Source organism: Lynx rufus, unplaced genomic scaffold, assembly GCF_022079265.1.
Source record: "Lynx rufus isolate CCGP_SWC_20201006 ecotype Redwood Valley unplaced genomic scaffold, mLynRuf1.p SCAF_7, whole genome shotgun sequence".
In the NCBI taxonomy this organism is placed as follows: Eukaryota; Metazoa; Chordata; class Mammalia; order Carnivora; family Felidae; genus Lynx; species Lynx rufus.
Genome location: NW_025814889.1, coordinates 54,425,694 through 54,451,355, shown reverse-complemented (window position 1 = coordinate 54,451,355; position 25,662 = coordinate 54,425,694). Strand labels below are relative to the sequence as shown.

The 25,662-nt window shown below is 42.1% G+C and overlaps 1 protein-coding gene and 1 pseudogene across 2 annotated transcripts in view; both read left to right on the top strand.

Annotated features, from left to right (window-relative positions):
• LOC124501493 (cationic amino acid transporter 3-like) overlaps positions 1-25,662 on the top strand; it is a 214,991-nt gene that overhangs the window by 85,303 nt on the left and 104,026 nt on the right. The gene's annotated exons all lie outside the window — the stretch shown is intronic.
• On the top strand, positions 16,835-18,801 carry LOC124501503 (cationic amino acid transporter 3-like; annotated as a pseudogene).

Sequence of the window (25,662 nt, the reverse complement as noted above, 5' to 3'; positions counted from 1 at the left end):
GAAGGTACTAAGAGAAGCCATTTTATTTATTTCTTTGCTTCCAAGTGGGACTCTTCTATTTGAGCCATTTCAGAAAGAGGAGAATTAAAAATTTTACTAATTAATGAATCTAGATTTGATATTGTGAGAAACTCATCATTTGTGGAACTAACTTCATAGAAAGCATGGGCTTCAACAGAAGCAAGGACGGTAAGAAGAGCCAAGTGTCTCTGTTTACTTCTTTAGAAAATCTGCAGCAAACCTCCTAGAAGCAGGAGGCAGGATGACCTTCCCATGGTGTGAAGACAGATGCAGCAAAGGCACCCCCACCCCCACCTTCCAATGCCAGTACTTGAGACACTTTTTTATGAGGGATTTTATGACAAACTTTACTTAACATATAACACTTAACAACATCTCTCATCCAAGGAGGAGGAAATATAGATATTTATTGATATATAGTGTCATAAAATGGATGAAAATTGACTATGGAGATGGAAGAGGAGGGGTTTCTCCCCTTCCCCAGGTATGCAAATTATCTGACTTAATTTGTGTAGTTTATACTTTTCTGTGCTTTGTGTTCTTCTCAGTAGTGAGGTTGAGAAATTATCTCATTGTTAATAAAGAACACAGTGGGGAGAAGGGAGGGAATGAAAGACATATAGATGTAGGCATAATGGGTATTTTGTCCCATTTGAACCCTACACCCTTTCCATAAGTCTGGGTTCAGGAGCAGTGGAGATAAATGGAACCTGACAAGGAACCCAGGTCCTGGCAAACAGCTTCTGTACTCAAAACCTCCAGTTTCTTCAGTCTTACCTCGAATTTCACAGGTCTTTGCATTTCACTCTCTCATGAATAACAGATGTTCAGTATCAAATGATGTCCAAAGTGAAAAAAACAAAAACAAAAACAAAAACTTGCCTATAGCTATGTCTTTTTTTTTTTGGAATTCCATTCTCCCTATCTCCGACTACTGTAATCCTACACAGTCATCACAGTCCAGTTTAAATGTTACCTCCTGCCCATAATTTCTGGGATAATCTGTGTCAGAAGCAATTTATTTCCTTTGACCTCCTCTACTCCTTTCTGTCAGTCTTACCATAGCTGTTGTAGTTATTGTGTCTTCCCTTTCTCCCTCATGCAACTATAAGTTCTGGAGTAGAGAGACTGTGCCCTGTATATTTTTATATTCTCTCCACAGTGCTTAACATAAAGCTAAAGAATTGTTAAATAGCTTTCATGTATGGCATACAGTTGTCTGGAAAGAGGCCATGGGTAGAGAAGTAGAAGTAGGAGCATTATGAATATTGATTAAGAATATTATTGTTAATGTAGGTCTGGACATGATGCTTTCAGGAATAGATCATATTATAAGTAAATTTTTATTGTGCCACTCTAATTATTCCCATATTATATATTTATTTATAATATAATATTATATTTATATTATATATATTTATATTTATATATATTTATATAATATATATATTTATATTATATATATTCTTATTTAAATATAGGGCTTTTCCTAGTGGGAAATAAGCAATAAGCAGGAAAACAAATGTTGAAATGATTACAGAGTATGATAAATACCTGAAGGAAATAAACTGGGTCTAGTGATAAAGAATAACAAGGATTTTTCATTAAATATGGAGATTAGTAAAGGTCTTTATGGTCATGGTCATGTATTTATCATACTATGATTATGAGTTAATTAATTTCCTACTTGAAGGACACTAATAATAAAACCAGTAACAGAACGAGAAGAAGACCTTGCCACCAGTGGTGTGTTTGTCAACCCAGCCTTAGGATTGGTTCCTTCTTTGTACCAGCTTCCCACCTCTCCCCTGCTTTGGGCCATGGGGAAGTCAGGACCCTCCCCTTGCCTCAGGATGGACCCTGCCCTCTCTTCTCCAGGCAAGGAGTTGGCAAACAAAACAGGGGTTAAGGGCTTTGATCTTGCTAGATACTTGGAGACAGATTAGGCTGGAGGCCTCTGAAATAATGCCCCAGGATGTGAGAAACTGGGGAAGAGATGGATACAGATGTATCAAAGAGAGAGGCAAATTGCTTTTACAGAGACTCCCTTTCACCTCCCACCTCAGTCTCAGTGTGTTCTGGATTCTGTACTCCTTGGAGGAGCTGCTCAAGGCTTTTGGGATTTTGGGAAGGGGGGCAAAGATATCCCCTGAGTGACTTTAAAAGAAACCCCCTATACCCCTTGCAGTCATTCCTGGATCCCTTCTCCAAGGCTGAAGACAACCAAGGTTGTAAGAAGCAGGCAGTCTCCCAGTATCCCAGCAGCCTCAGGCAGTTCTTTCATTAGCAGGGTCTTCCTTTGTCTACTTCCCTGCCCCACTCCTCTTGGTACAGGTTAGTAACATTAGTTTCTGTCTCTTTCATACCAGTGGTTGCATTAGGAAAGTCTTGGAAAGAGATAAAGAAGGAGAGAGAGAGAGAGAAAAGAAAAGAGAAAAGTAAAGAAAAAAGAAAGGAAAGGAAAGGAAAGGAAAGGGAAGGGAAGGGAAGGGAAGGGAAGGGAAGGGAAGGGAAGGGAAGGGAAGGGAAGGAAAGGGAAAGGAAAGGAAAGGAAAGGAAAGGAAAGGAAAGGAAAGGAAAGGAAAGGAAAGGAGGAAAGGAAGAAGGAAGGATAGGCTTGGGAGTGGATAAGAAGAATCTGAGAATGGAACCTGGAGCTTTACACCCACAAATCCTTTCCTGACCTTGTTTCCTGTTGGGAGAACACATTTTAGTTGGTAGCTCAAGAGTAATGGTTTGCCTTCTGACAAAGACCCTGGCGTCCTTGGTCATGCTGAGGGACACCTCAGACTGTTGCAAAGGGCTTACATAGGTTGTCATAAGTTCCTCTAATTGAAGTTGTAGCCCTCACCTCTCTTCAGCCTTCCCCCACCCCATTGGGACCAACTTCTCTGCAAGTGGTATCCTGGACAAGGGTAAAAGCTTCAAGAGGAGCCCTACCTCTCTGCTCCATAGTCCAGAATTGTGTCTAGAGTACTTTCACTACTTTGTTTTGAGATCCTTGTTGCAGAAGGAAGACCTATACTTTCTTCTAGCTGCTCAGGGTGCACATAAGACACACTCCTGATCCTCAAAGATGGACAGGCACTTTGGGGTAGGAGTACATATAGAGCCCTTGAAGTCAAACAGCCAAGTTCTTGTCCAAGCTGGGCCACTTGCTCTCCCTGAAGCAGGAGGTACATCTAACATCTGCATTAGGGCTGGCACCTGAAATGAGTAAGTAGGTTTTAGATCTGGCAAAGGATTTCATACCGTGGTTACAGGGAAGTGCGGTGGGGGGGGGGGGGGAGAAAAAAACACCGCTTGGAAGAAGGAAAGGGAGAAAGACTGGAACATACATGGAGGCAGGGGAATGGAGAAGCTGACACCTGAACCCAGGGAGCCCAGATTTGTATCCAGAGCAGAGTTCATAATCTGTGAACTGTACTCATACTCTAGATCCCAGATTATGGTCCTTTCTGGAGTCTCTCCCTCAATGGCAGCAGCATTATTGGCTCCCTTCTGAGGCAGACAGGATAGGACCTGTGGCTCAGGGAAGGTCAGGACAGATTCTGGTGGCAGAGCTGACATTAATGTGCGTGAATATGGACAGATTTTCCCAGGAACTTTGTTCAAAAGATAGAGAGGAGAGGATGGGAGACTGAGGAAGAAAGAGAGTCCAAGTATCCTCTCTGGGTTCACTAGATTAGAAGATGAGAGAAGGAAAGCCTTTAGTCTGGAAAATTCCCTCTCCACCCTCCCTCCCTCCTGCTGCTAAAGAGACCTCTTGGGCTCTAGCTATAACCAGACATCTGGCCTCTGGGACCTTCAAGTGTGGCTGGCAGGGAAGGGGGCAGGGAGAGCAATTCCCCTTTAGATTCCCTTTAGATTCTTACGGTCTCCATGGCCCTGAGAGGAGCCAGGGAGCTACTCTTTGCAGAGCTCCAGGAAAGCCTGGGGGAAAAGACATGGTCCAGCTTCCCATGCTAAGTTATAGGTCTTCACACACTTGGCTGGTTGCTTCATCGCTGTTCCCTTAAAACCTAGATTCAAGCATGTACACTGGCCTCAAGGTCTATATTCTCTGCTTCAGTATCTCCTTTTGTGGATTTCATATTATATTCAGGGGGGCAGGATTTAGTTCAGAGCTGGTTAAACTCATTGATCATGATGGCTCAGAAGGTGTCTACCTTGTTGACCCTACGTTAATGGACAGTCATTAGTATCTTATTTGTTTATACTTTGCATGTTGCTTATTTAGCTCTCAATGAAGATATAGTCCAGGTCCTTATCCTCTCCTCCCTCTTCTCCATGTGATCCCTAATGAGTCCGTCCCCAGCACTTTCCTCAGAGCTTATCAGACTCTCTTGCTTGGCTGCTTCTGTTTCTCTTTCTCCTTGGTTCCCACTCTCCCTTTTACTGGCTGTGCTAGCTTGCATTAACTCTGAGAACTTTAGGGCTGAACTTCAAATGTCTTTTGACTGCAACATTTTTGGGGAGAGGGTAAGGGAGGCAGTTTTCATATCCAGGTAGGGCTCTCTGAGATCACAACTTGGCACTGGGAGGGAGGCTAGGGAGGCAATAGCAGCAGCTTCACCCTGTCAGCTCTCTGGGCACACCCATCACCCAGCAGCACCTGAGAGGGGACCAAGCTTAGCAGGAATCAGGTGAGATGGAAGAGAATCATGAAGAAAATATGTTTTCCTTCCTGACCTGGCTCTGTCCTCCTGCTCCACACTTGCCTCTTTCTCTCTTTGTCATGATCCCTCCCCATTCTGTCTTCTTCCTTCCTATTTTGCTTCCTTCACCTTTATCTCTGTCAGGCAGATTTGTATGTCTGTGGGCCTGTCTCTCTGACTCCAAATAGTTTGTGGTCTGAGATTCTCCAGGGCCGAGTCTGCCATCAGCTCTTCCTTCTAGCTCTCTCCCTCCCTGTGTCCCTCCCTCAGTCTCGGAGGGTCTCTCTTCTCATCACATCTCTGAGTTTCACTCTGTGTGCCTTTTAGTTTCTACACCCACCATTTCCTCCTGTCTGTCTCCTTTTTTCTGCCTCCCCACTCTGTTCCCTCTTGCCCCCCCCTTCCTTTCTTCTCTTATTCTGTGTCTTCCAGCCTCTTCCCCTGTTTCTGGCTCACACCCCTGCCTCCTCACCTCTTCCCTCATCCTACATCTCAAGGTTCAGATACTTCGTGTGAAATCACCTGGATGGGCTCTGACTGCCAGGTCCCCCATTCTGTACCCCCTCCTCCAGGAGAGACTTATGCCCCAACTCTGCATCCTCTGCATTCCTGAAGCCCTGGGAAAATTCTCTTACTTACCTGGTGATTATCTGGGGCCCTGGTGTTTCCCTTAACCTTCCAGCCTCTACCAAGCAGGCAGTGAATAGCACAGGGAGAAAGGGGAAGGGATTTCATTGGGGACCAGATGCAAGGATAGACAGCCTCTCCCCCTGCACTTGCCCTTCTTCCCACAAGCAGATGCACATCTGAGTAAATCCCAGCTTGAGGCAGGGAAAGCAGCCTAGGATGCTGGAACAGACACACATCAAATACCCAGATGCCCTTCCTCTATTGTTCTGTCAAGACAGGCATCCTTCCAAATCCTGCCTATCTCTTTTGCCTCTAGAAATTTTGGCTCTGTAGTCCTGGCTGAGCCACTCATCCACTAATCAGCATAACACCTGGAACAAGGGTGAGTCTCAGTTTATGCCCTTGGTCCATGACTACTGGAGATGTGTTAGAGTAGGGTCAATGTGCTCTGTAGGTTTTCCTCCATCGGAGGTCCTTCCTGACATCTGGAGCAATTCTTTCTGTTCCTATATCAAGGCTCTGTCTTCGTATAGTTAGTATAGACCCTGTCCCTTTAGGTAACTGTCACTGTCCTTCTCTCCCCTCCCTCCACCTCCTCCCTGGTCTTTTTTTTTTTTTATGAAATTTATTGTCAAATTGGTTTCCATCCAACACCCAGTGCTCATCCCAACAGGTGCCCTCCTCACTGCCCATCACCCACCCACCCCTCCCTCCCACCCCCCATCAACCTTCAGTTTATTCTCAGTTTTTAAGTCTCTTATGGTTTTCCTCCCTCCCTCTCTAACTTTTTTTTTCTTCCCCTCCCCCATGGTCTTCTGTCAAGTTTCTCAGGATCCACATAAGAGTGAAAATATGTGGTATCTGCCTTTCTCTGTGTGACTTATTTCACTTAGCACAACACTCTCCAGTTCTATCCATGCTGCTACAAATGCCATATTTCATCCTTTCTTACTGCCAAGTAGTATTCCATTGTATATATAAACCACAATTTCTTTATCCATTAATCAGTTGATGGACATTTAGGCTCTTTCCATAACTTGGCTATTGTTGAAATTGCTGCTATAAACATTGGGGTACAAGTGCCCCTATGCATCAGCACCCTAGTCTTTAAGTAAACTAATTTTGAGGATCTCAGCACTATCAGGTAGAGGCAGTGGTGCCTCTTTTCCTTGAGACCCATGCCTTCTTGGACCTATCACTTATGCATTCAGCCCTTGGTCTCTAAGTGGGCCCCACTTTTTCCAATGCAGACGTCTTGCCTCTGTTTCAAGACTAAAGTTCTGGGAAGGAGGAGGCACCTTATTTGGTCATGTTTCAGGGTCTTGTAAGCTCAATGCAATGATTGTATAGAGAAGGAAGCTCTCTAGGCAGGGACTATATCTTTTCATTACTTCCTCCAGCACAATGTTCAATGCATATTCAGTTAGAATATGCTATTTACTCTGAATATCTGTCTCAGAAAATCTCTTGTGGTAAGGCTTAAGTGAGTTCCCTTTTGTTTTTATTCCTGGAGTGATATGAAACATGGGTGTGGAGACAGGGATGAATGGTGGTAGAGGAACCTAGTAGGAGATTCTGGGAGAGGCAGCTGAGGGGAGAAGGCTGCTTCTATCCTTGTTTACAGGGCTGCTGAGTGGGCTCTTAGCTGGTCCTGGGACTGGACTTCAAATCACCATAGTCTGGCTCCACCCAGCTCCCCACATTCTCCTTCTGTTAACCAGACCTCCTCCATATTCAGGACCCTGAGAAGCTTGTTTACTTTTAAGTTTACATCTTGATGCCAACAGAGCCTCCAACAAAGTCCCATTTAAACCCTCAGTCTACCTCCTCACCCATTCAGAGCCCCACTAATTTTCCACTGCCCATCTCCAGCTTTTCTCCAGGATTCTAGCTAAGCCACCTTCTTCACCCTTTCCTGCCTTACCCATGTATCTACCTCCCAATGGTCCCAACTCACTGAGACACAGCCTTGTTAGGGCCCCACCTCCTGAGGGCCCAGCTAAACCCCACTCCAAATCCTGACTCTGCTTGGCTAAGCTCCTTACCTGTCACTGGGTTTGGTTTCCACTTTTCTTTTCAGGTTTTTCTCCTCTAAGACAGAAAAAGCCAATCAATCAGGAAGTGATTTCTAGTGTTGATAGCGTTGGCAAGAAAACTGAGACACAGTCAGAGAGAAAGAAGGCTCGGCTTGGAGTATCACTGGCTGTGAAAGCCCTGTAGGATTTAGGCAGAAAGTATTTCATGCCACCAGAGCTATATTTTGGATTGGGGGTGCAGACCAGAGGACTGTGAATTGAGAAAGGGCAGGTACGTTTGCTGGGGTCACAGTGGTTTGGAGGCCTACACTCTGTTCTCCTCCAGACCAGAGGTTCTCACCTCTGCTGAGGAAAATATGAGTTAGGGGCAGTTATTCCTTGGTGCATCTCCTGAAGAGTCCTTCCCACCTCTTTGCCCTGCCCTCCTCCCTGGCCTTTCCTTTCTGACCTGGTGCAGAGTATGCTCTATTCAGCTTTGTTTTTCCCATAGGGCCCAACATATAGTATGCTTAGACATGTTCTTTGAATGCATGCAGATTCTTCCACCTGCTTTGCTGCCTCCTTCATGTTTTGCCACACTTTCTCACTTGAGATTCTGAAAATTTCTGTATCATATCTTCTTAGGGAGGACATTCGTATGGATTTTGCAGAATAGTGGATCCAGTTTGATAAGGTCGTCCACCATTATCAGAGAGGATTTGAGGGTCTTCTTTCTCCATGCTGAAGGAGACAGATATCTATTTTTACAGCTGCTGAAGCTAACTCCCTGTCCCTCTTATCTAATTTAAAAAGGTTTTAAAGGCTATTGATTAGAGGCTGGGTCAGGCTGTAGGAGGAAAGATTACTAAATTCCCCTGGGGTGTGGCTACCTAGTGATCCTAAAACACTGGGTCTGCAAGAGCCAGTTTGCTGTTATCACAAAACATATTTGCAACTCTTTAATTTTAATGGCCCTTGGAGTCTTAAACTGTTCTCCACCTAACCCACCTACCCACCACCATGTACACTGTGGCAGTACCCCAATACCAGAAGCCAGACAACACGTCTTCATGCATAACACCTAATTCATTGACTATATGTGGCAAATATTTATTTCTAGGTTGTCTTTCTCTTGCCCTCTAGCAGTTCTTGGGCCAATTCTTTCCATTATCAATTGATGTATGTTACAGGCTTCTAGAAGGAGATTCATTTTTTAAATATTTTTTAAGCTTATTTATTTATTTTGAGAGAGAGTGAGCAGAGGAGGTTGAGAGAGAGAGGGAGGGAGAAGGAGAGGGAGAGGGAGAGAGAGAGATGGAGAGAATCCCAAGCAGACTCCATATTGCCAGCATGGAGCTCAATGCAGGGCTTGAACTCATAAATTATGAGATCATGACCTGAGAGGAAATCAAGACTCAGGTGCCCAACCGACTGAACCACCCAGGCACCTCAAGGCAGATTCATTTTAACCTTATTTTAAGCAAAATTGTGTGGAATGCCAATTTCTTTCACCAACTATATTCCAAATGGGTAAAAATAATTTTTGATTATATTCTTTTGATTTATCCTCACCCCTTTTTTCTTTAATTATTGCAGCAAAAACAAAGCAGGGTGAGGAAATGGGGTGGATGGTGACAAAGGTGGTCATCAGCTGAAAAGAAAAACACATAGAACCTATGAGAACATGGCCTATTTCCTTGCTGAGAGAACTTAGTTATTTAAAGTTCCAGATTTTACTGTACTTCCCTTCCCTGACTCCCATTTGAATCCTAAGGATGTCATAGTGAAAACTGATTTCTGTCCCTCCTCCTTTCCCGACAGGTAGAACCCCATCATTTTCTCTTTCTCTACACTTTATCTCTTACCTGTACCCACACACAAGTGTGTTATTTTCTAACATTTATAAACAGTGATTGGGCAGCCATTCTCTTTAGATTATTTGTTGTTGAGAAACTGTATAACTCCTTGGGCTTCTCATTTCAGTATAAAAGTTTTTATCCCTGTCACTCAGGGGAAGTGAGTCATGACAGGTACTCTTTGCTTCTCAGAAATGCGTTTTCATGCTTCCCTTTGGGTCCTTTCTCTCTCCAGCTCTGATCATTTCAGACATTTCTGACAGTCCTTTCTGAGGCATCTGGAGCTGGGAATGGATTCATCTATTTAATTGTTCAAGACTTTCAAATGCGTGATTCACATGGTTTCTGCCTCCTTTCTGAGAGTCTACCTACCTCTGTCTTTGTAGCCCTTAATTTCACCAGGTTCCAGAAAAGATACCCTTTATCTTCAGGTCAGCTCTTGATTATCTACAATTTGTAAGAATAACCCAAAATGGTAAATGATACTAAAATTACTTTTTTTGATATATAAGTTATGGAGTCCTGCCTAGAGATAATCCAGAAAGTGAACAGCTGCAGTGAAATCAATCCATCATGTTACTCCCCCATGGGTGGTTGTATGGCATCTCTGCTTTGGCATCTAAAGAGGGAGGCAGACGCAGGAAAGCAGCTTGTTTAGCCCTCATTGTGTTCTTAGAAGACCCAGACATATACTGAGAGCTCCACAAACCTGTCTCCATACCTTGTTTTCAAACCCTGGAGGAGGCCTTTCCTTAGTTAGAACCCTATACTTAGTTTACAGAACATGAAAATCAGTCGGCAAAGTGTGAAGCTGTTTTTCTAAGATGTCCAGAGTAACAGCCAAAGTCTTCACAGTCACTCTCAGACCCCACATGAAGGATCTGGCTTCCTGCTTTCTTTTTTACCTCATTCCCTATTGCTTCCCCCTCACTCACTCTGTCTTGGCCCCAGAGTCCTCCTTGTTATTCCTCAAAAGTAACTACTTAGTACCATTTCATGCCCACTAGGATGACTGCCTTTAAAAAAGACCAGAAAATAACAAGTGTTGGTGAGGATGTAGAGAAACTGGAACACTTGTGCATTGCTGGTGGGAATACAAAATGGGGCAACTGCTGTTGAAAACGGTATGGTGATTTCTCAAAAAAAAAAAACTACATAAACAATTATCATATGATCCAACAATCCCACTTCTAGGTGTTCCAACGAATTGAAAGCAGGGTCTCAAAAAGATTTTTTTATACCTGTATTTATAATAGCATTATACACAACAGCTAAAAGGTGAAACAACCCCCATGCCTGCAATTTAGTGGGTGGATTGTTGAATTTGACAGGAGTTCTTCTTGGAGATTTGGTATGGAACTTTGTCTTGGATTTTGGAAGAAGCTCAGAGACTGAGAGAAATACAGGGAAGAAGAGGGAAGAAGTGGGGGACTGGGCCTTATGGAATTCATAAAAATTGGTTTCATGTTCCCTGGCTTCTGTCTGCATTTCTTTAAGCACCTCCTATGCACCAAGCACCTCCTTTGGGAGAGACTGCATCCTAACGAAACTGAGATTCACACCCATGGCCCTCATTAGGAAATATTGTCAGGGATTAAAAGAGATGAGGGTTCATGTTCTAGTCTCCAGTTTGTACATTGGTTTGGCCTTTCTCTCTTTCAAAAAAAGTCCTACTTCTTGGAATCTTAAGATATAATAATCAATCAACACACTTATATATTCACTTTCTCTGTCCTAGATACCTCTTTTGGTTGCTTGGTACAATTATGAGCAGATCCTTGTCCTGAGTAATGATAATTGGAGGTGGGAGTGTGGAATTAAGAAGAAGGAGGTACATGGATCCTGGCCCTGCCCTCTAGAGGCTTTAAAGCAACTTAAAAGACACAGCCAGGACACCAGCAGAAGAAAATTAGGCGAGCATCAAGAAAATTAGGCGAGCATCAGGAAAGGCTGTAAGTGCTGACAGGAAAGGGGGGAAGGTTAGAGATGGGGATCAGTTAGGACGGCTTAGGAAAGGCTTCCTAGACACAAGGGGAAAAGTTGTAGAATAGGGTTGAGAAGATAGAGGGTCAAGACTGAAAGAAAGGAGTGAGGAGGGCATCCCTGGCAGGGCAGGTAACTTACTCAAGCCAAGGGCTCATCCCAGGATGGGTAAGTCAGGATGTGAGGAGCTGAGTTAGGAAGAAGGTGATGATCCTGAGCTTAGGGGATAATTAGGTCAAGGCTCTGACAGCGGGGTCAGAGAGTCTGGACTGAATACAAATGATTGGAATAATTGCAGATTATTGCACGGAGAAAGGGCATTTCTGAATGGCATTGAAGACAGTGTCTCTCTGTGTTGTTATAAGCTGGATTTGTGGCAGGCTCTTTCAGGATTCCCAGTCTTGGGTTTGCTTTCTCTTCTATATATTTGCTTGTTCATTTGTTTGTTCTGTCTGATTCTGTTCAAGTCATAAAATGTGATTTTTTAATTCCCAGATACTTTGTTCTTTGGGTTGTTTCTCTGGTATCTACATACTTTGTCTGTTCCCCACTGTTCCTCATCTTCGGTAAAAGTGGGAAGAGCACAAGGACCACCATGCACAACACAGTTTAAGGAAATAGAAATTATCAAAAACATTGTCCCTCTCCAACCCTGCCATTCAGATGGTCCTCCTCTGGGATTCCTGCTCAGGTTCATGGAAGGACTTCAGAAGAGTGTAGGACATTTTTTTTGAGGTGACCAACCTCAGAGGGCTCTGTGATTCAATAAATGTTAGGAATCAGTGTTGTGTCTTTGTTGGAAGGTATGTGGGTGGGAACAGTTCCCCAGAGAGAGAAACGTGATACAATCATCCTTAGTGCCCAGTAAGGAGCCTCCAGAGACAGTTGAAGAAGCTGAAGGAGAAAGAGGAATTGGGAAAAGGGAAATGGGTTTGGAGGGAATGGTAGGAGGGGTGCCCCATCTTCCCATGTTCTCTACCCTCTTTCTAGCAGGCATTTCTTGTCTGTATTATCCATCTCCTGACAATTACAGGATTCCAGTTCCCCTTTAATTTAAATGTATTGAGTACCTGCCCATTTATCAGGCTCTGAACCAGATCCTCTCATGATATCACCTCACGCAATTCCTTTGTTGAACCTGAAGTGCACAGAGTGGAGTCAACCCTCCCTCAGTCATGGACTGTTATCACCATTGCTTCCTGTCAAGCCCCTTTTGAATGCATTTTATTTTCCCCTTTCATCCTGATCTCTATTCTCATTTCCCTTCCGCAGTGGAGGCACATGGTTCAGTGTATTTAACAAATGTTCTTCCAATCCATGCTCTACATGTATATTTGGATACATTTATCCACTTAAGAAATATACAGTGCTGACTACTTCAGGGACAGTTGTAGGTGTGAGGAATATGGCCAGGAGCAATAATAATAATAATAATAATAATAATAATAATAATAATAATAAGTCCTGCTTTCATGGAGCTTATATTCTTTTGGATTGAGATAAATCATAAACAAATAAATAAGTAAAACCTATAGGACCTTAAATAGTGATGTGCAAAGGGGAAAAAAAAAGAGCAGCGGGACAAGATATGTTGTGAGTGGTTAGGTGTGGACTGCAATTTTATATGGGTGATTAAGAAAGATCATGCTATATACATGCTACTTCACTAAACATGGTTAAGGGGTGTGGATATCAGGGCCAGAAGTGGTACAATTATAGGGACAGCAAGAACAAAATCCCTGAGGGAGGGCCTTTCCTGGTATGTTAGAGGGCAAGAATGGGTAAGAGGCCGGTGGCTAGAGAAAAATGAGTAGAAAGAAAAGAAACAGAGGCTGGGTAGTAGGTGAGTCAGTGACAAATGCTGTAGGGCTTTGTAGGTCATTGTAAATGTAGACTTTGTCTTCTACTCTGAATAAAAGGGAAATTAGTGGAAGATTTTGAGCAGAGGGATTTCATGACATTTTTAATAGATATATATGAATTCTTGACAAATAAACAGTGTGTTGTGGATGTTTTATAAATGTTCATAAATGCCATTTTGCTATGTGCCTCATCCTGCTTTTACTTTTCCTACTTAACATTGCTCTCTATAAATCTACTTTTATAGATGTACCCAAGTTACTCTCTATAAATATACTGTATTATTTCTGACTGCTGTGTAATGTTTCAGTCCACATATAGCCCATTTTACTTATATATTCCTCTAGTAACAGACACTGGCATTGCTCCAACTTCCTGCTACCACAAAGAGTCCTGTGATGAGCTCGCTCATATGGGCCTCCTTAGGGACTCAGGAGAGACTTTCCTCGGGGTGTTTACCTCAGAAAGGGATTGCAGGGTGGAAGGTTGTGTGCATCTTAATTCCACTAAGATTGTGCTTCAGGATGGTGGCCCCAGTTACACTCTCACCAGCAGTGTGTGATAATTTGTATCTTCTCATCAAATTCTTATGTTGATCCTGTAAGAGAAGTCAAGTAAGGTTCCTTGTGGATGAGGAAGATAAGGCTTACAGATAGTTAGCAAATTACTCATTTATATAGTCAAGCAGAAGATTCAGGGCTCACATTCAAAATTTCGGACATAATATTCATTGTGCTTATTAACCCGTATAGTACCCAGCATTGCCTCCTCCAAAAATAAGATGAGGCATCCATAGGAAAAGATTAGTAGTAGTAGTAGTATATTTGAACCTTACATTTTTTGATGCCTGGTCTAACTCAGCCTGCCTAGGACCTCCAAGTGTTTAGCACCAGCGTGTGTGTGTGTCTAATTAGAGCCCTTAGGGTTTCAAGGCAAATTATATGGAATAAAACTGTTTGCATTGTCTCATGATGTCTCAAGCTAACAGACTTGAGATGTAGTGGATGATTTCGAGGCTAGACATTTACAAAGAATAATTAATTTTCTAAGTTTGGGAACTCTGGATCAGATTTCAATATTTAAGTATTAGGTAGATTATATTAAATACACATTGTATGCTAAGCACCGAGCTAAGTACTTTACAGGCATCATTTCACTTACTCCTCACAATGACCCTATGAGGTATTTACTTTCACTCCCATCTAACTGTTGTGGAAACTAAAGTCCAAAGAGGCAAACTAGTTTGTACAGAGTCACCTGGTATGAGGTTAAGTTGTAATTTGAACCTGAGAAGTCTACCTGCAGAGCCTTTACTCCTAATACTAAACTGCGCTGCCTTCCTGTGAAGGAAGCTTTTAGAATCTCTTCCCTTTGAAACTGAGGACAATTTCTTGTCACTTGGGTGGTATAGAGCAGTCATGGGAAGTATGGGGCTAGTGGACAAGAATCTCCAGAGGGAGAGGATATGAAATTTGAAAATATTCCCCACTGTCTTCATTTATGCCTCCCTCTGTTCCCCAAAGTGAGAACCTCTGCCTTAGTTTATCATACCTAGATTATAGGGCCTGAACATGATGCCCTCAAAAAAGTAGGGATTCCCTAAGTGTTGGTGGTTGGTGCCTGGAACCCAAGGCAGCCTGATATTTTTAAAACAAGCGTCCTCAAAGGCAAACAATTCTTTATCACCCTGTGTGGCTTACGCCTGCAATGATCTGCAGTCAGCATTTTATCACAGTTAATTTTCCTATCACACTTTTTATTTTGCTTGGCTTCCACAGGGAACATGATACCACTTATATCTTTACCTGAATCAGGTTTATAAAGGTTGCTTGGCTACAAAGTATGTATCCCAAACTCAAATAGATATGAAATCTGATTATGTGCTCTTTCAGGTTTCTCTTTCAGTTTGTGTATTTGTCTCACAAATACTTATTGAGCACCTAACTCACAGTCTAAAGGAAGAAACAGGTAGCTAACCTGGAAGTTTGATACTTTAGGATAAATGGTACCTGCAGCAAGCCCAGGTGCTTATGAGAGCACACAGGAAGGGTAGTCTAAGGGTCAAGGGAGGCTTCCTTGGGATTTAACATCTGACCTGGGAACTGAAAGACAAGTGGGGGTTAGCTAAGTGAGGGGGACAACAGGGTATTAGAGGAAGGGAAAAAGGTGAGTGTACAATTTCACAGCTGGAGCAGGAACTGGGCAGGAGATGAGGCTGGAGGAATCAGCACAGTTCAGATGATGAAGGAAGGAACGACTGTGCAGGGAGTGCAGTGGCAACCATCGAACAGATGAAGCCTGGGGATGGGTGAGGGACAAATCAATTACATTCATAGTGTAGAAAGATTCCATGAGTTAGGAATTGACCCTCCTAATCTGTCTTGTATGCTTGTAGTTCCAATCGTAATTGGAACTTGAGAGTGGAAAATAAAGAGTCTAGATGGATTTATACGCAGAAGTTCTGACCCATAAACCAAGGGCAACTTTTGATAATCTGTAGAGAAGACATTTCAATTTTGACTTGATCTTTCTGTCTTTAAAAAACCTCTGACGTTTCCTAAAATCCTCTCAAACCCAAAGCCTGAGTAGGGAGAGAAGTGGGGGCTGCATGAGTGTGTTTTCCTGTTCTCCACTGCTCATTTCTGGGGCATTGCTGTGAATTTTTCACCCAAAGTCTTGCTCCCCTTGAGTAGGAGGCCATTTGAATAGCAGCAGTGGATGAGGGGGAAGAGGGAACCACATGTAACATTTGTTCATTAAGAAAATGTATCTGGTATATTTAGACAGTGTTTTGAGCAACTTAAAAATGCATCCTTGTGAAAATAAATAGGGAGTTGCAAGTGAGTGTTTTGATACTCTCCAGGGAAAATTCTCCAGGCTGCTGGCAGCTGACATCACAGATGGTGCAAGACACAGTGTGGCCAATAAGGAGACTGTCTGCAGAAGTGACCCCTCCTTCTTTCCTGGAACCCAGAGAGGGAAGAGACAGTAGACATTGTTTTGGTTGTGAGCTACTGAGCTAGGTGACTTATTTCTTTTCTCCCTGCCCTTCACACTCTCATAACTGTGGACATACAAATTGTAGTGTATTTTTGTCTGCTTGCTTTGGGTGAGGTTCATTGAATGTCAGAATTCACAAAATGGCCTTTCTGGCTCCTTAGTAATAAACACTTTGTTGGCTGCTGCACCATTTCACTAGTATTTCCTCACCAGACAGCCTGGTTCTCCACTTCTTGCAGGTAGTTATGAAGGGCCTGCCTCTTTTTCCCCTCTTCCTCTCTTCTCACAGCGCCCCCTGTGGGCCTGGGGTGGGTAAAGGGAAGGGTTGGACTAAACATTCTTTGACATCAGTAGAGCTAAATGGATGATGGAGAATGAGGAGAAAGGAGGCTAAAGTTAGCTCTGACCTTGGCTATATAATTTTGGGGTCACTGGTTTTAAGGCCTGTGGACCAATATTTTTATTTTAAGCTCAGATGATATTTAAAAAATGGTTGTGTAGTTGCAATGACACATTCCATTCCATGAATTGATGTTTCATAAGTCACACCTAAGTACTGCACATACATCCTGTATATGGATTGCCACACAAAAAATTCAAACCCTTATGTCTTATAGCTTAATTAGTAAATGAAGCTACATGAGTTTGATGAACCCACATGGGATTATGTCATGTGGTGTGTAAAAAAGGAGAATGTTTGGAGATATTTGTCACTTTTTCTGGGTAAAAAAAAAAAAACAACTTTTTCTGCTTCTTCTATGATGTCTTTTGGTATCAGTTTCTGTGATATTTGGGCTATAACAGGTGACATGCAACTTCTGAGTTTTTGTGCATGGGTTGAATAATGAATTCAGTAAATATTTATTGTTTACCATGTCTTAGGCATTATGGAGGGATAGCAGAAAGCAGAAGAAATATGAAGGAGCAGATTTGAAGCCTGACCAAAGGAATTCTGCAGCCCCAATACAACTTGGCTTAACTCAACCTCACAAACCTGATCTGAAACTTTTGGTTCCCTGGGCTTGCTACAGCTCTTTGATCCCGAAATCCCCTTCAACTTTAGTTAGAATGTTGTGTCAAGCATTTCACAGATTTGGTCAAAACCTGGTACACAGACATAATCTAGAGCCACTGACAACTGTAACTGACTCTGCCAGAAGTCTGAACACTCTGGATTTAGTAGTCATGAGTGTGGGCCACACAGTGGGTATAGGTGTGTATATCCTGGCAGGTGAGGTGGCTAGAGATAAAGCAGGACCATCCATTCTGATCTACTTGTTGGTGGCCGGCCTATATTCTGTGTTGGCTGTGCTGTGATATGCAGAGTTAAGTGTTCAGCTTTTCCATTATGGCTCTGCATATCTCTACATCTATGTCACTATAGGTGAAATCTGGGCCTTCATCACTGGCTGAAACCTCATCCTTGCCGATGTTGCTGAAACAGTCATTGTGACCTGGGCTGGAACCTTAGCTATTGACAACCTTTCTAGGAAATGGATCTCTCAGATCATGCGTGAAAGCATCCCACCTCATGCTCCCCATTTCTTTGCAGAAATGCCAGGCTTCTTTGTTGTGGGCCTTGTATTGCTGTTCATGGAATTGCTGACTAAGAACTTTGGGTAATCCTGGTTACCAAAGTGATCACATTTGTGCTCACATTGATGACACTTTTAGTTCTCAGTTTTATCATCATCTTTGGCTTCATTAAAGGGGATGTGTACAACTGGAAGCTCACAGAAGAGGACTACGTAATGCCCGGACTCAATGACACCTCTACCTTGGGCCCTCTTGGCTCTGGAGGATTTGTGCCTTCTGGCTTCAAGGGGATTCTTTGTGGAACAACTACCTGTTTCTATGCTTTTAAAGGTATCAGTGTTATTACTACCAGAGTCAACGAAGCCCAGAATCCCCAGCGTTCCATCCCCACGGGCATTGTGATTTCACTGTTCATCTGCTTTTTGGTATACTTTGGTGTCTCTAGCACTTACGCTTATGGTGCCTTACTACAAGCTTCAACCTGGGAACACCTTGTATGAGTCATTTCTCTATATTGGATGGACCCCTGCCAACTATGTTATAGCTTTTGGATTCCTCTGCAGTCTTTTGGCCAACATCTTTGGCTTTATGTTCCCCAAACTTCAAGTGATATACATGATGGCACAGGATGGCTTTCTGTTCCCTGTCCTTGCCTGGATGCAAAATGACACATACAACTCCATCATGGCCATTTTGATATTTGTCATTATTGTAGCAATCATGTCATTCTTCTTTGGACTCACTGATCTCTTGAATCTCATATCAATTGGGACACTGCTAGTTTCTTCTCTTCTGGCTTTTTGTGTTCTCATCATCAGGTATCAACCTGAGATGAAGAAAGGGGGAAATGAAGCAGAGGTGCAGGAGGAGAATGGAGCTGCAGCAGAGAGGCTGACTCTACAGGAACTACTTTTCACAGGCAGCTCCACCCCTACTCCACTCTCTGGCTGGGTTGTCTATGTTTGCTCCTCACTGCTTGCTCTGCTGCTCACTCTTCTTTGCCTGGTGCTGGCCCAGTGGCCAGTTCTGCTTTCTGGAGACCCAGTGTGGATTTCAGTGGTTGTGGTGCTCCTAGGGCTCATCATTGTGTAAAGGTGCCTTTACAACACTTACCTTTGTTTAATAAAACATTTAGATAAAAATACCTTCCTTAATTCTTTCACAGTGGGGAAATCATAGTGAATCATTATTTCACTATACACACACACACACAACACACACACACACACACACACACACACACACACAAATCACCACAATGTTTATGTTAAATATCTTATAAAACATGGGTTCATTATACCTCAATAAAGTGGAAAATTTTAAAATACCACAGTTATCTGTGTGTCTTTACTTTATTTTGTTCCCTGATTGATCATAGGTAAGGAATGTATCTTGTTCACTCCCCCAGAGCATCCAGATGGGGGGACAAGTACATAATGAGCATTTAATAAATTGATGTTAAATTAAATTGAACCATACACATTTCTTTGGTACAGAAAATTCTCTTTCTTTTCAGGCTAACACAGTGCTACTCTTTTTTTTTCCTTTTCCTTTCTTTTCTTTCTTTCTTTCTTTCTTTTTTTTTGTGCAAAAGGTGATTTTATTATAGCATGGGGACAGGATATGTGGGCAGAAAGAGATGCCTTGGGATTGTGAGAAGTGACTGATTTCATACTTTTAAGTTTTTTGAGGGAGTGGGGCTAGAGATGAAGTAAGTTTCTAAGGAATTTTGGAAGCAAGGCTTTCAGGACCTTGAGGGGCTAGCTGCTATTAAAAGGAGGTTGGTTACTTTCAGTCTTTAATAAAACATAAACATTGAGACACTAAGCCATGAGTTCCTTGAGAAATGCCATACTCTGCATGTTTCAGACATCTACCCATGGGCTCCAAGCTATAAGGGGATTTAATTTAAACTACATTTCTTTTGACTTTGTTTTCCTCATCATTTTCCCCTATGAACAACTTTGACCCTTAAGTTGTTAAGATTGTTGAAAGTGGAAGATCTCATCTTCTGTAGATTTTTCCTGCTGAGTAGGGGCATAGAGATGTCTCTACCTATGTGTCAACATTGGTCAGATGAGATGTAATAACAGTCAATAAAGGCTGAGGCAGCTGCACCTAGAGCTGATGACATATGGGAGTCTCCTCGAGCAGAAAAGATCACCTGTCCCCTGAAGTTATGCCAGTGAATGAGTTCCAGCACTAAGCTGAAAGACATAGGAAAAAAAAAACAGCAAAACATAATTAAAATAAAAAGGAGAAAAAAGAAGCCCAATAAAAGACCTTTAATAGTTAATTAAAATCCTCCAGATTTTAACGAATTATTAAAGGAGAGGGAGGGATTGTTTAAAATATATATATATATATTTTATAAATCCTGTTATATTTTTGTGGTAATCTGGACTATATACATAATATTCCATTTTAATTATGGTGCATATTTCACCTTGTATAGCTGGTGAATATTAGATTAAAATATCTAATACCATTTTATTTTGTAGAACTGTTTTATGTATTTGAGTTATTTTAGTGTTTAATAATATAATGTTATTTTGAGAGTCATTTAAGTCCTAAATCATGTACCAGGTGGTATTTACCAGCATAGAGACTGTTTTGTTTAGCAAAATATCAGATATTAATAAGAGACACTTTATGAAAATAAAAGAAAAATATAGGTGAATAGAGCAAATTATAAACCCAGTGTCTGAGACTTGAGTGTAGCCAATGAGAAGATTTTAGATGTCAGGCTTGAAGCATCCTAGATGGAGTCAAAACAGTTAGTGGGAATCAGATGAGTTTTTCTGGTTTGTAATTCAAATGTCTTTGGTGATTCCTTTGAATGTCCCATAGAACAACAGGCACAAAGAAGATCTGTACATGAGTTTTGTGGGAATGTCTCTGAAGTTTACTTTAAGTTGTCGTTTAGGCAAACCAGAAACATTTAAAGATAATCAGAACTAGAATTTATTTAACATCCACAAAGATGTGTTATTGAAACAAATTTTCTCTCCCAAATCATCCTTATTTTCAGAGATAGCCAGTCAAGACTGCTGTGTTTGAAAATAAGTTCAATTTTAACAAACTTGGCATAATTATTTACATAAGATCAGCAAGAACATCGATTGATCATACAGATTTTTCTTAATTTGCTTTGCTGGAACTTTTTATAAGGAATCTCGATTGAACTTTCAGTAGGCTTTCTAGACCAGAAGCCAAGCCCAATATTTGCCATCAGACATGCCTGCAATACCTATATATGTATATACCAATTCCTCTTCTCGAGGTCCCCATAATGTCCTGAGATTCCTGCACCTGCCAGGAGGTGGCATTCTTTAATCATCTGGTAAGGCTGCTGGGAAATCTGTATGTACTACTCCTTTAAAATTATCTTCTGGGAGACTTCCTTGACAAACACCAATTCTCCCCACCCAGAACTAGATCTAGAACTCAATGTGGAGCTATATCCAGCATCTAGAACTGTACCCAGACACTTCTAGTTTTGCCTTTGTGTGGCTCTGCCTGAGTTCTGGTGACTGTCCTGTCTGTTCCATCAGAATGGAATCTTGCTCAGGGCAAGGAGTAGTTTCTCCCCTTCCTCTAGACCCAAAAGTAAGAACACTGTTGTTCATTCAAAGAACAACAGTAAAAATGCAGCCCTGGGGGAGGAGAGTGCCTGAAATGTCCTTTCTTGGTCCTATTTCATCTATTCCCATGGGATGTGGGGAGAAGCTGGAAGTAGTGAAATTGATAGAAGGCCCAACCTGCTTTACCTGACTTCAAGGGATCCCTAAGTAGGAGAAGGGCTCCAGCATGGGCACAACATACATCTTTATTGATGCAGTCAGAGTTTTATGCTTTGGTATAGGAGGGCCAGGGTTTTCTATTGTATTTATGTATGGGGCTGGCTCTGGGAGGGAGAGATAAGAAACTACTTTCTTATTTCTCATCTTCCCAACAAGGAGTAGGTGACTGTAGGGGAAGGACTCCAGGGGAAGGATGACCCATACACTTACCAAATTCTTTAGATGCTTTTTGGAGATACTGGTGCAAAAACCTTGTGAAAGTATCTAGGATTCATTGGGCAGAGAGAATTAATATCCCAAATTGGGAGAGAAATTGACCAGAATAGGAGGAATTAGTAACTGTACAGGGATTGAGGGATCATTACTTTGGAAGGGAAGGTATGAGTAGAAACTGAGAAAGAGGTATTGGTCAGGAGATATTTCCTGGAGGAGGATACCTATGGAGCAATAAAGGAAGAATAAGTGAGTTGGAAAAGAAATGGGACAGTAATTCGAGGCTACACAGACCTTTAGGAGTCATGAAAGATTAAGACTCTTATGAGGGATATGTATTTTCACATTTGAAAGAAATTTATGAGCCAGGGTTTGTATTATGTATTGTGCCATGGAGCGAGAATCTTGAGTATGGTGTGAGAAAGTGGTCCCTGCTCATTTTTCTGCATGTCGCTGTCCAGTTTTCCCAGCACCACTTACTGAAGAGACCGTCTTTATTCCATTGGATATTTTTTCCTACTTTGTCAAACATTAGTTGGCCATAGGTTTGTGGGTCCATTTCTGGGTTTTCTATTCTGTTCAATTGATCTGTTTGTTTTTGTGCCCGTACCATACTGTCTTGATGATTACAGCTTTGTAATACAGCTTGAAGTCCAGGATTGTGATGCCTCCTGTTTTGGTTTTCTTTTTCAAAATTGCTTTGGCTATTCGGGGTCTTTTCTTGTTCCATACAATGGAGTGAGAGTCTTGAATCAGGAAGGGACGAGATATGATTGCCATCTGGAGGATAGACAGACAGAAATATGTGGACAGATAGACTTTTACTGGGAGATAGTTGTAGCACCTGCTACAGTCATCTAGATCTTTGCTCTGCAAAGTAAGGCACCATGGACCAGCACCATGGGTGTCATTTTGGTTTGGAATGCCTCAGTTAGGCTCTTGTCCAGAAATGGAGAAATGTACAAAATAAACTCAAAATCTTTAATATCCAAAATTCTCCTGTCAACTCCTGAAATGAAAGCCTGGGGTAGATGTTAGTGTGTGTAAGGTGGTGAGACATAGGGATGATGAGTGATTTAAAAAAATCTTGTTAGAGCATTGAAATCTGCTAAAATTTTTATGTTTTTAATTTTTTAATGTCTATTTATTTTTGGGAGACAGAGAGTGAGTGGGGGAAGGGCAGATAGAGAAAGAGACACACAATCCAAAGTAGGCTCCAGGCTTTAAGCTGCCAGCACAAGTGCCCGACACGGTGAAGCCATGAACTATGAAATCATGATGTGAGCTGAAGTCAGAGGCTTTACCAACTAAGCCACCCAGGCATCCTGGAATCTGCTAAAAAATTTAAAACAGGGCTTGGATTTAGGAGACTAAGTTACATGTTAGGGATCAAATAAGAATTTCAGGTTTACATATTCTTGCACTCTTCATATATTTATCTTGTCTCACTGATGAGATTTTAAAAAACCTCCTAAGGGAAAAGAACTTTTATATAGTACTTTATATCTCCAATGCCCACAAAGTGATGATGAAAATATAGCTATCATTTGCTGAATACTAATGCCCTATACTTCATTCTAAACACTTTACAAAATCACCTGTTTAATACAAATGTTCTATAAGGTGAATATAGTTATCCTCATTTTACAGTTGAAACTAAGGTTCACAGAGGTTAAGCCATTTGTGCAAAGTGAGTAGTGAAGCTAAGATTTGTATCAAGTTTGAGCGAAGCTTGAGCCACTAACCCCTGAACTATACTCTGCTTGGAACAGCATCTCAATAAGGTATAGATGATTCTTGAAACTTGGTGGTGCCGAACTAATTGAAAGAAAGTGAATAATTCCAAATAGTGAATAATGAAAAAAAATGTCTACTTCTTTTGTGGAATGTAGTCAGAGACACATTTAATGACACATGGAAGCTAACACTCAGACATTCTTCTTCCTGTGCCCCACCCTGCAGTCAGGATCTTGGAAAGAGGAGGAAGGCTGGGTAAATATATTCACAAAGCACCTCACTAAAAGTCATGTATGTGCCTACTATATGGACATATGTTTGAATTGAGTGGAAAGATGTGCAAAGGAGCAGGGTATGTTTATCTCCATAGGTCTATAAACATGAGCATATTTGTTGGAATTTTGGGGTATGTATGTGGTGTGTGTGTGTGTGTGTGTGTGTGTGCGTGTAAACACACCCTGAAGGAGTTCAATCAACCATGAGGAACTGGTTGTCTTTACACCACCCTCTCACCTGGTGGTGTGTTTGTACCAAACTCTGCTATTTATTTTTCATTCCCTCTCAAGGGAACCTCAGTGAGTTTTCTTTCTGAGAAGTTAATGGCTAAGATGCTAGGCTGCTTCAGAGCCACTGTGAATCTGCTGCAATCAGAAGGGGTTTGCAGAGAAAGAGAAACAGCAGCCCCAAGGCCATCCCCTCTTGTCTTTTATTTTATGGCCTAATACACAGCTGCCCTTGTATGTACATCACCCATGTAACCTCCTCCCCTCTCCGAGAACCCCTCATAGAAGGTACTAAGAGAAACCATTTTATTTACTTCTTTGCTTCCAAATGGGACCCTCTTTTTGAGCCATCACAGAAAGGACACTTAAAGATTATATCCATTAAGGAATCATTGTTAATACGGAACTCAGTGAGGGGAGAGAGATGAAAGACATATAGATGGAGGCATAATGGACACCCTATCTCATTTGAACCCTACACACCTTCAATAAGGGTAAAGAACAAGGGAAGTGGACATGGAACCTGAGCTGAGACTCACGTCCTGGCTCCTGTCTTCTATATTCAAAACCTCCAGCTTCTGTGGAAGGCTGAGGTCAAGTGACAGTGACTTAAATAAAATTGGTTAGTTTAAGAGGTCAAGAAGCCCTCTTTGCCTGATACCTAGCTTTAACAATATCCTAGGCACACCTGGCTGGCTCAGTCAGTTAAGCCTCTGACTCTTGATTTTGGTTCAGTTCATGATCTCAGGGTTAGTGAGCTTGAGACCCACATTGGGCTCTACGCTGACAGCATGGAGCCTGCTTGGGATACTCTGTCTTCTCTCTCTCTCTCATTCTCTACCCTTATCCGGCTGGTATTCTCTCTCTCTCTCTCTCTCAAAATAAAATAAACTTAAAAAAAAACAATTTCCTAATTACAAAGATTCACTGGCAAGTGGGAGAAGACTTATCTGGAGATATGGGCCAGGAGGCACTTAAGCTACTTTGTCAGTGCCTATCAGGTTCTTCCTGATGTCTGACTACCATGTCTCGTGCTGTGTCTAAAGCCCACTCCCTCACAGATGCTGCCCTTATATCTCATCTCCCTTTCTTTTCTAAACTGGAATCATAGATAAACAAGGTTGAGAGGAAACAGAAAAGTGAAATGCCCCAGAAAGAAGGCAGGAAAACTGATCAGGTTGGGGGGGGGGGGACTTGGGGAGGAAGGAGGGGAGTGGTAAGGATGGGAGGAGGGGAGGAAAGGTTGCAGGGAGATCATCAAAAGACTGCAGAAGCAAGAGTAGAGGAAATGAAGTGTGTAGAACATTATCCCCAACTCCAGCAGGTGGTTATAGAAAGAAACAGCCTTGGTGAAGGAAAAGAGGAAGAACGGAGAGGAATGGGGAGGGAGGCAGACAGTGTTTTTTTGTAGGAAAACAACATGGGTGCAGGTGTGAGGGAGAAATCCCCAATACACGTGCTGCTTTGCTGTTGCAGAGCCTGTTCTTGGAGGTACTTGGGACTGAAAGGCCTTCCCTTGAAGGAGATGGGTCACAGGAGTATCTGCTCCAGGGACACGTGACAGGATAAACTCACGTGATGGGGAATGGAGGACCAGGGGAATCAGGGAAGTGATCTTCCTACTTTCTATCTACTTTCTATTTTCAGTCACTTGAATTGTGGTTGAGAAGGGATAAATAGGAAAATCAGTTTCTAATAATGAACAGAAATTCAACATCAAATGATGCCCAAAGTCAAGAAATCCTTCCCAGTTGCTATGTCTTTTCCTTGGAATTCCATCCTCCCAATCTCTGACTACTGAAATCCTACATAATCATCATGGTCCAGATTAAATGTTACCTCCTACC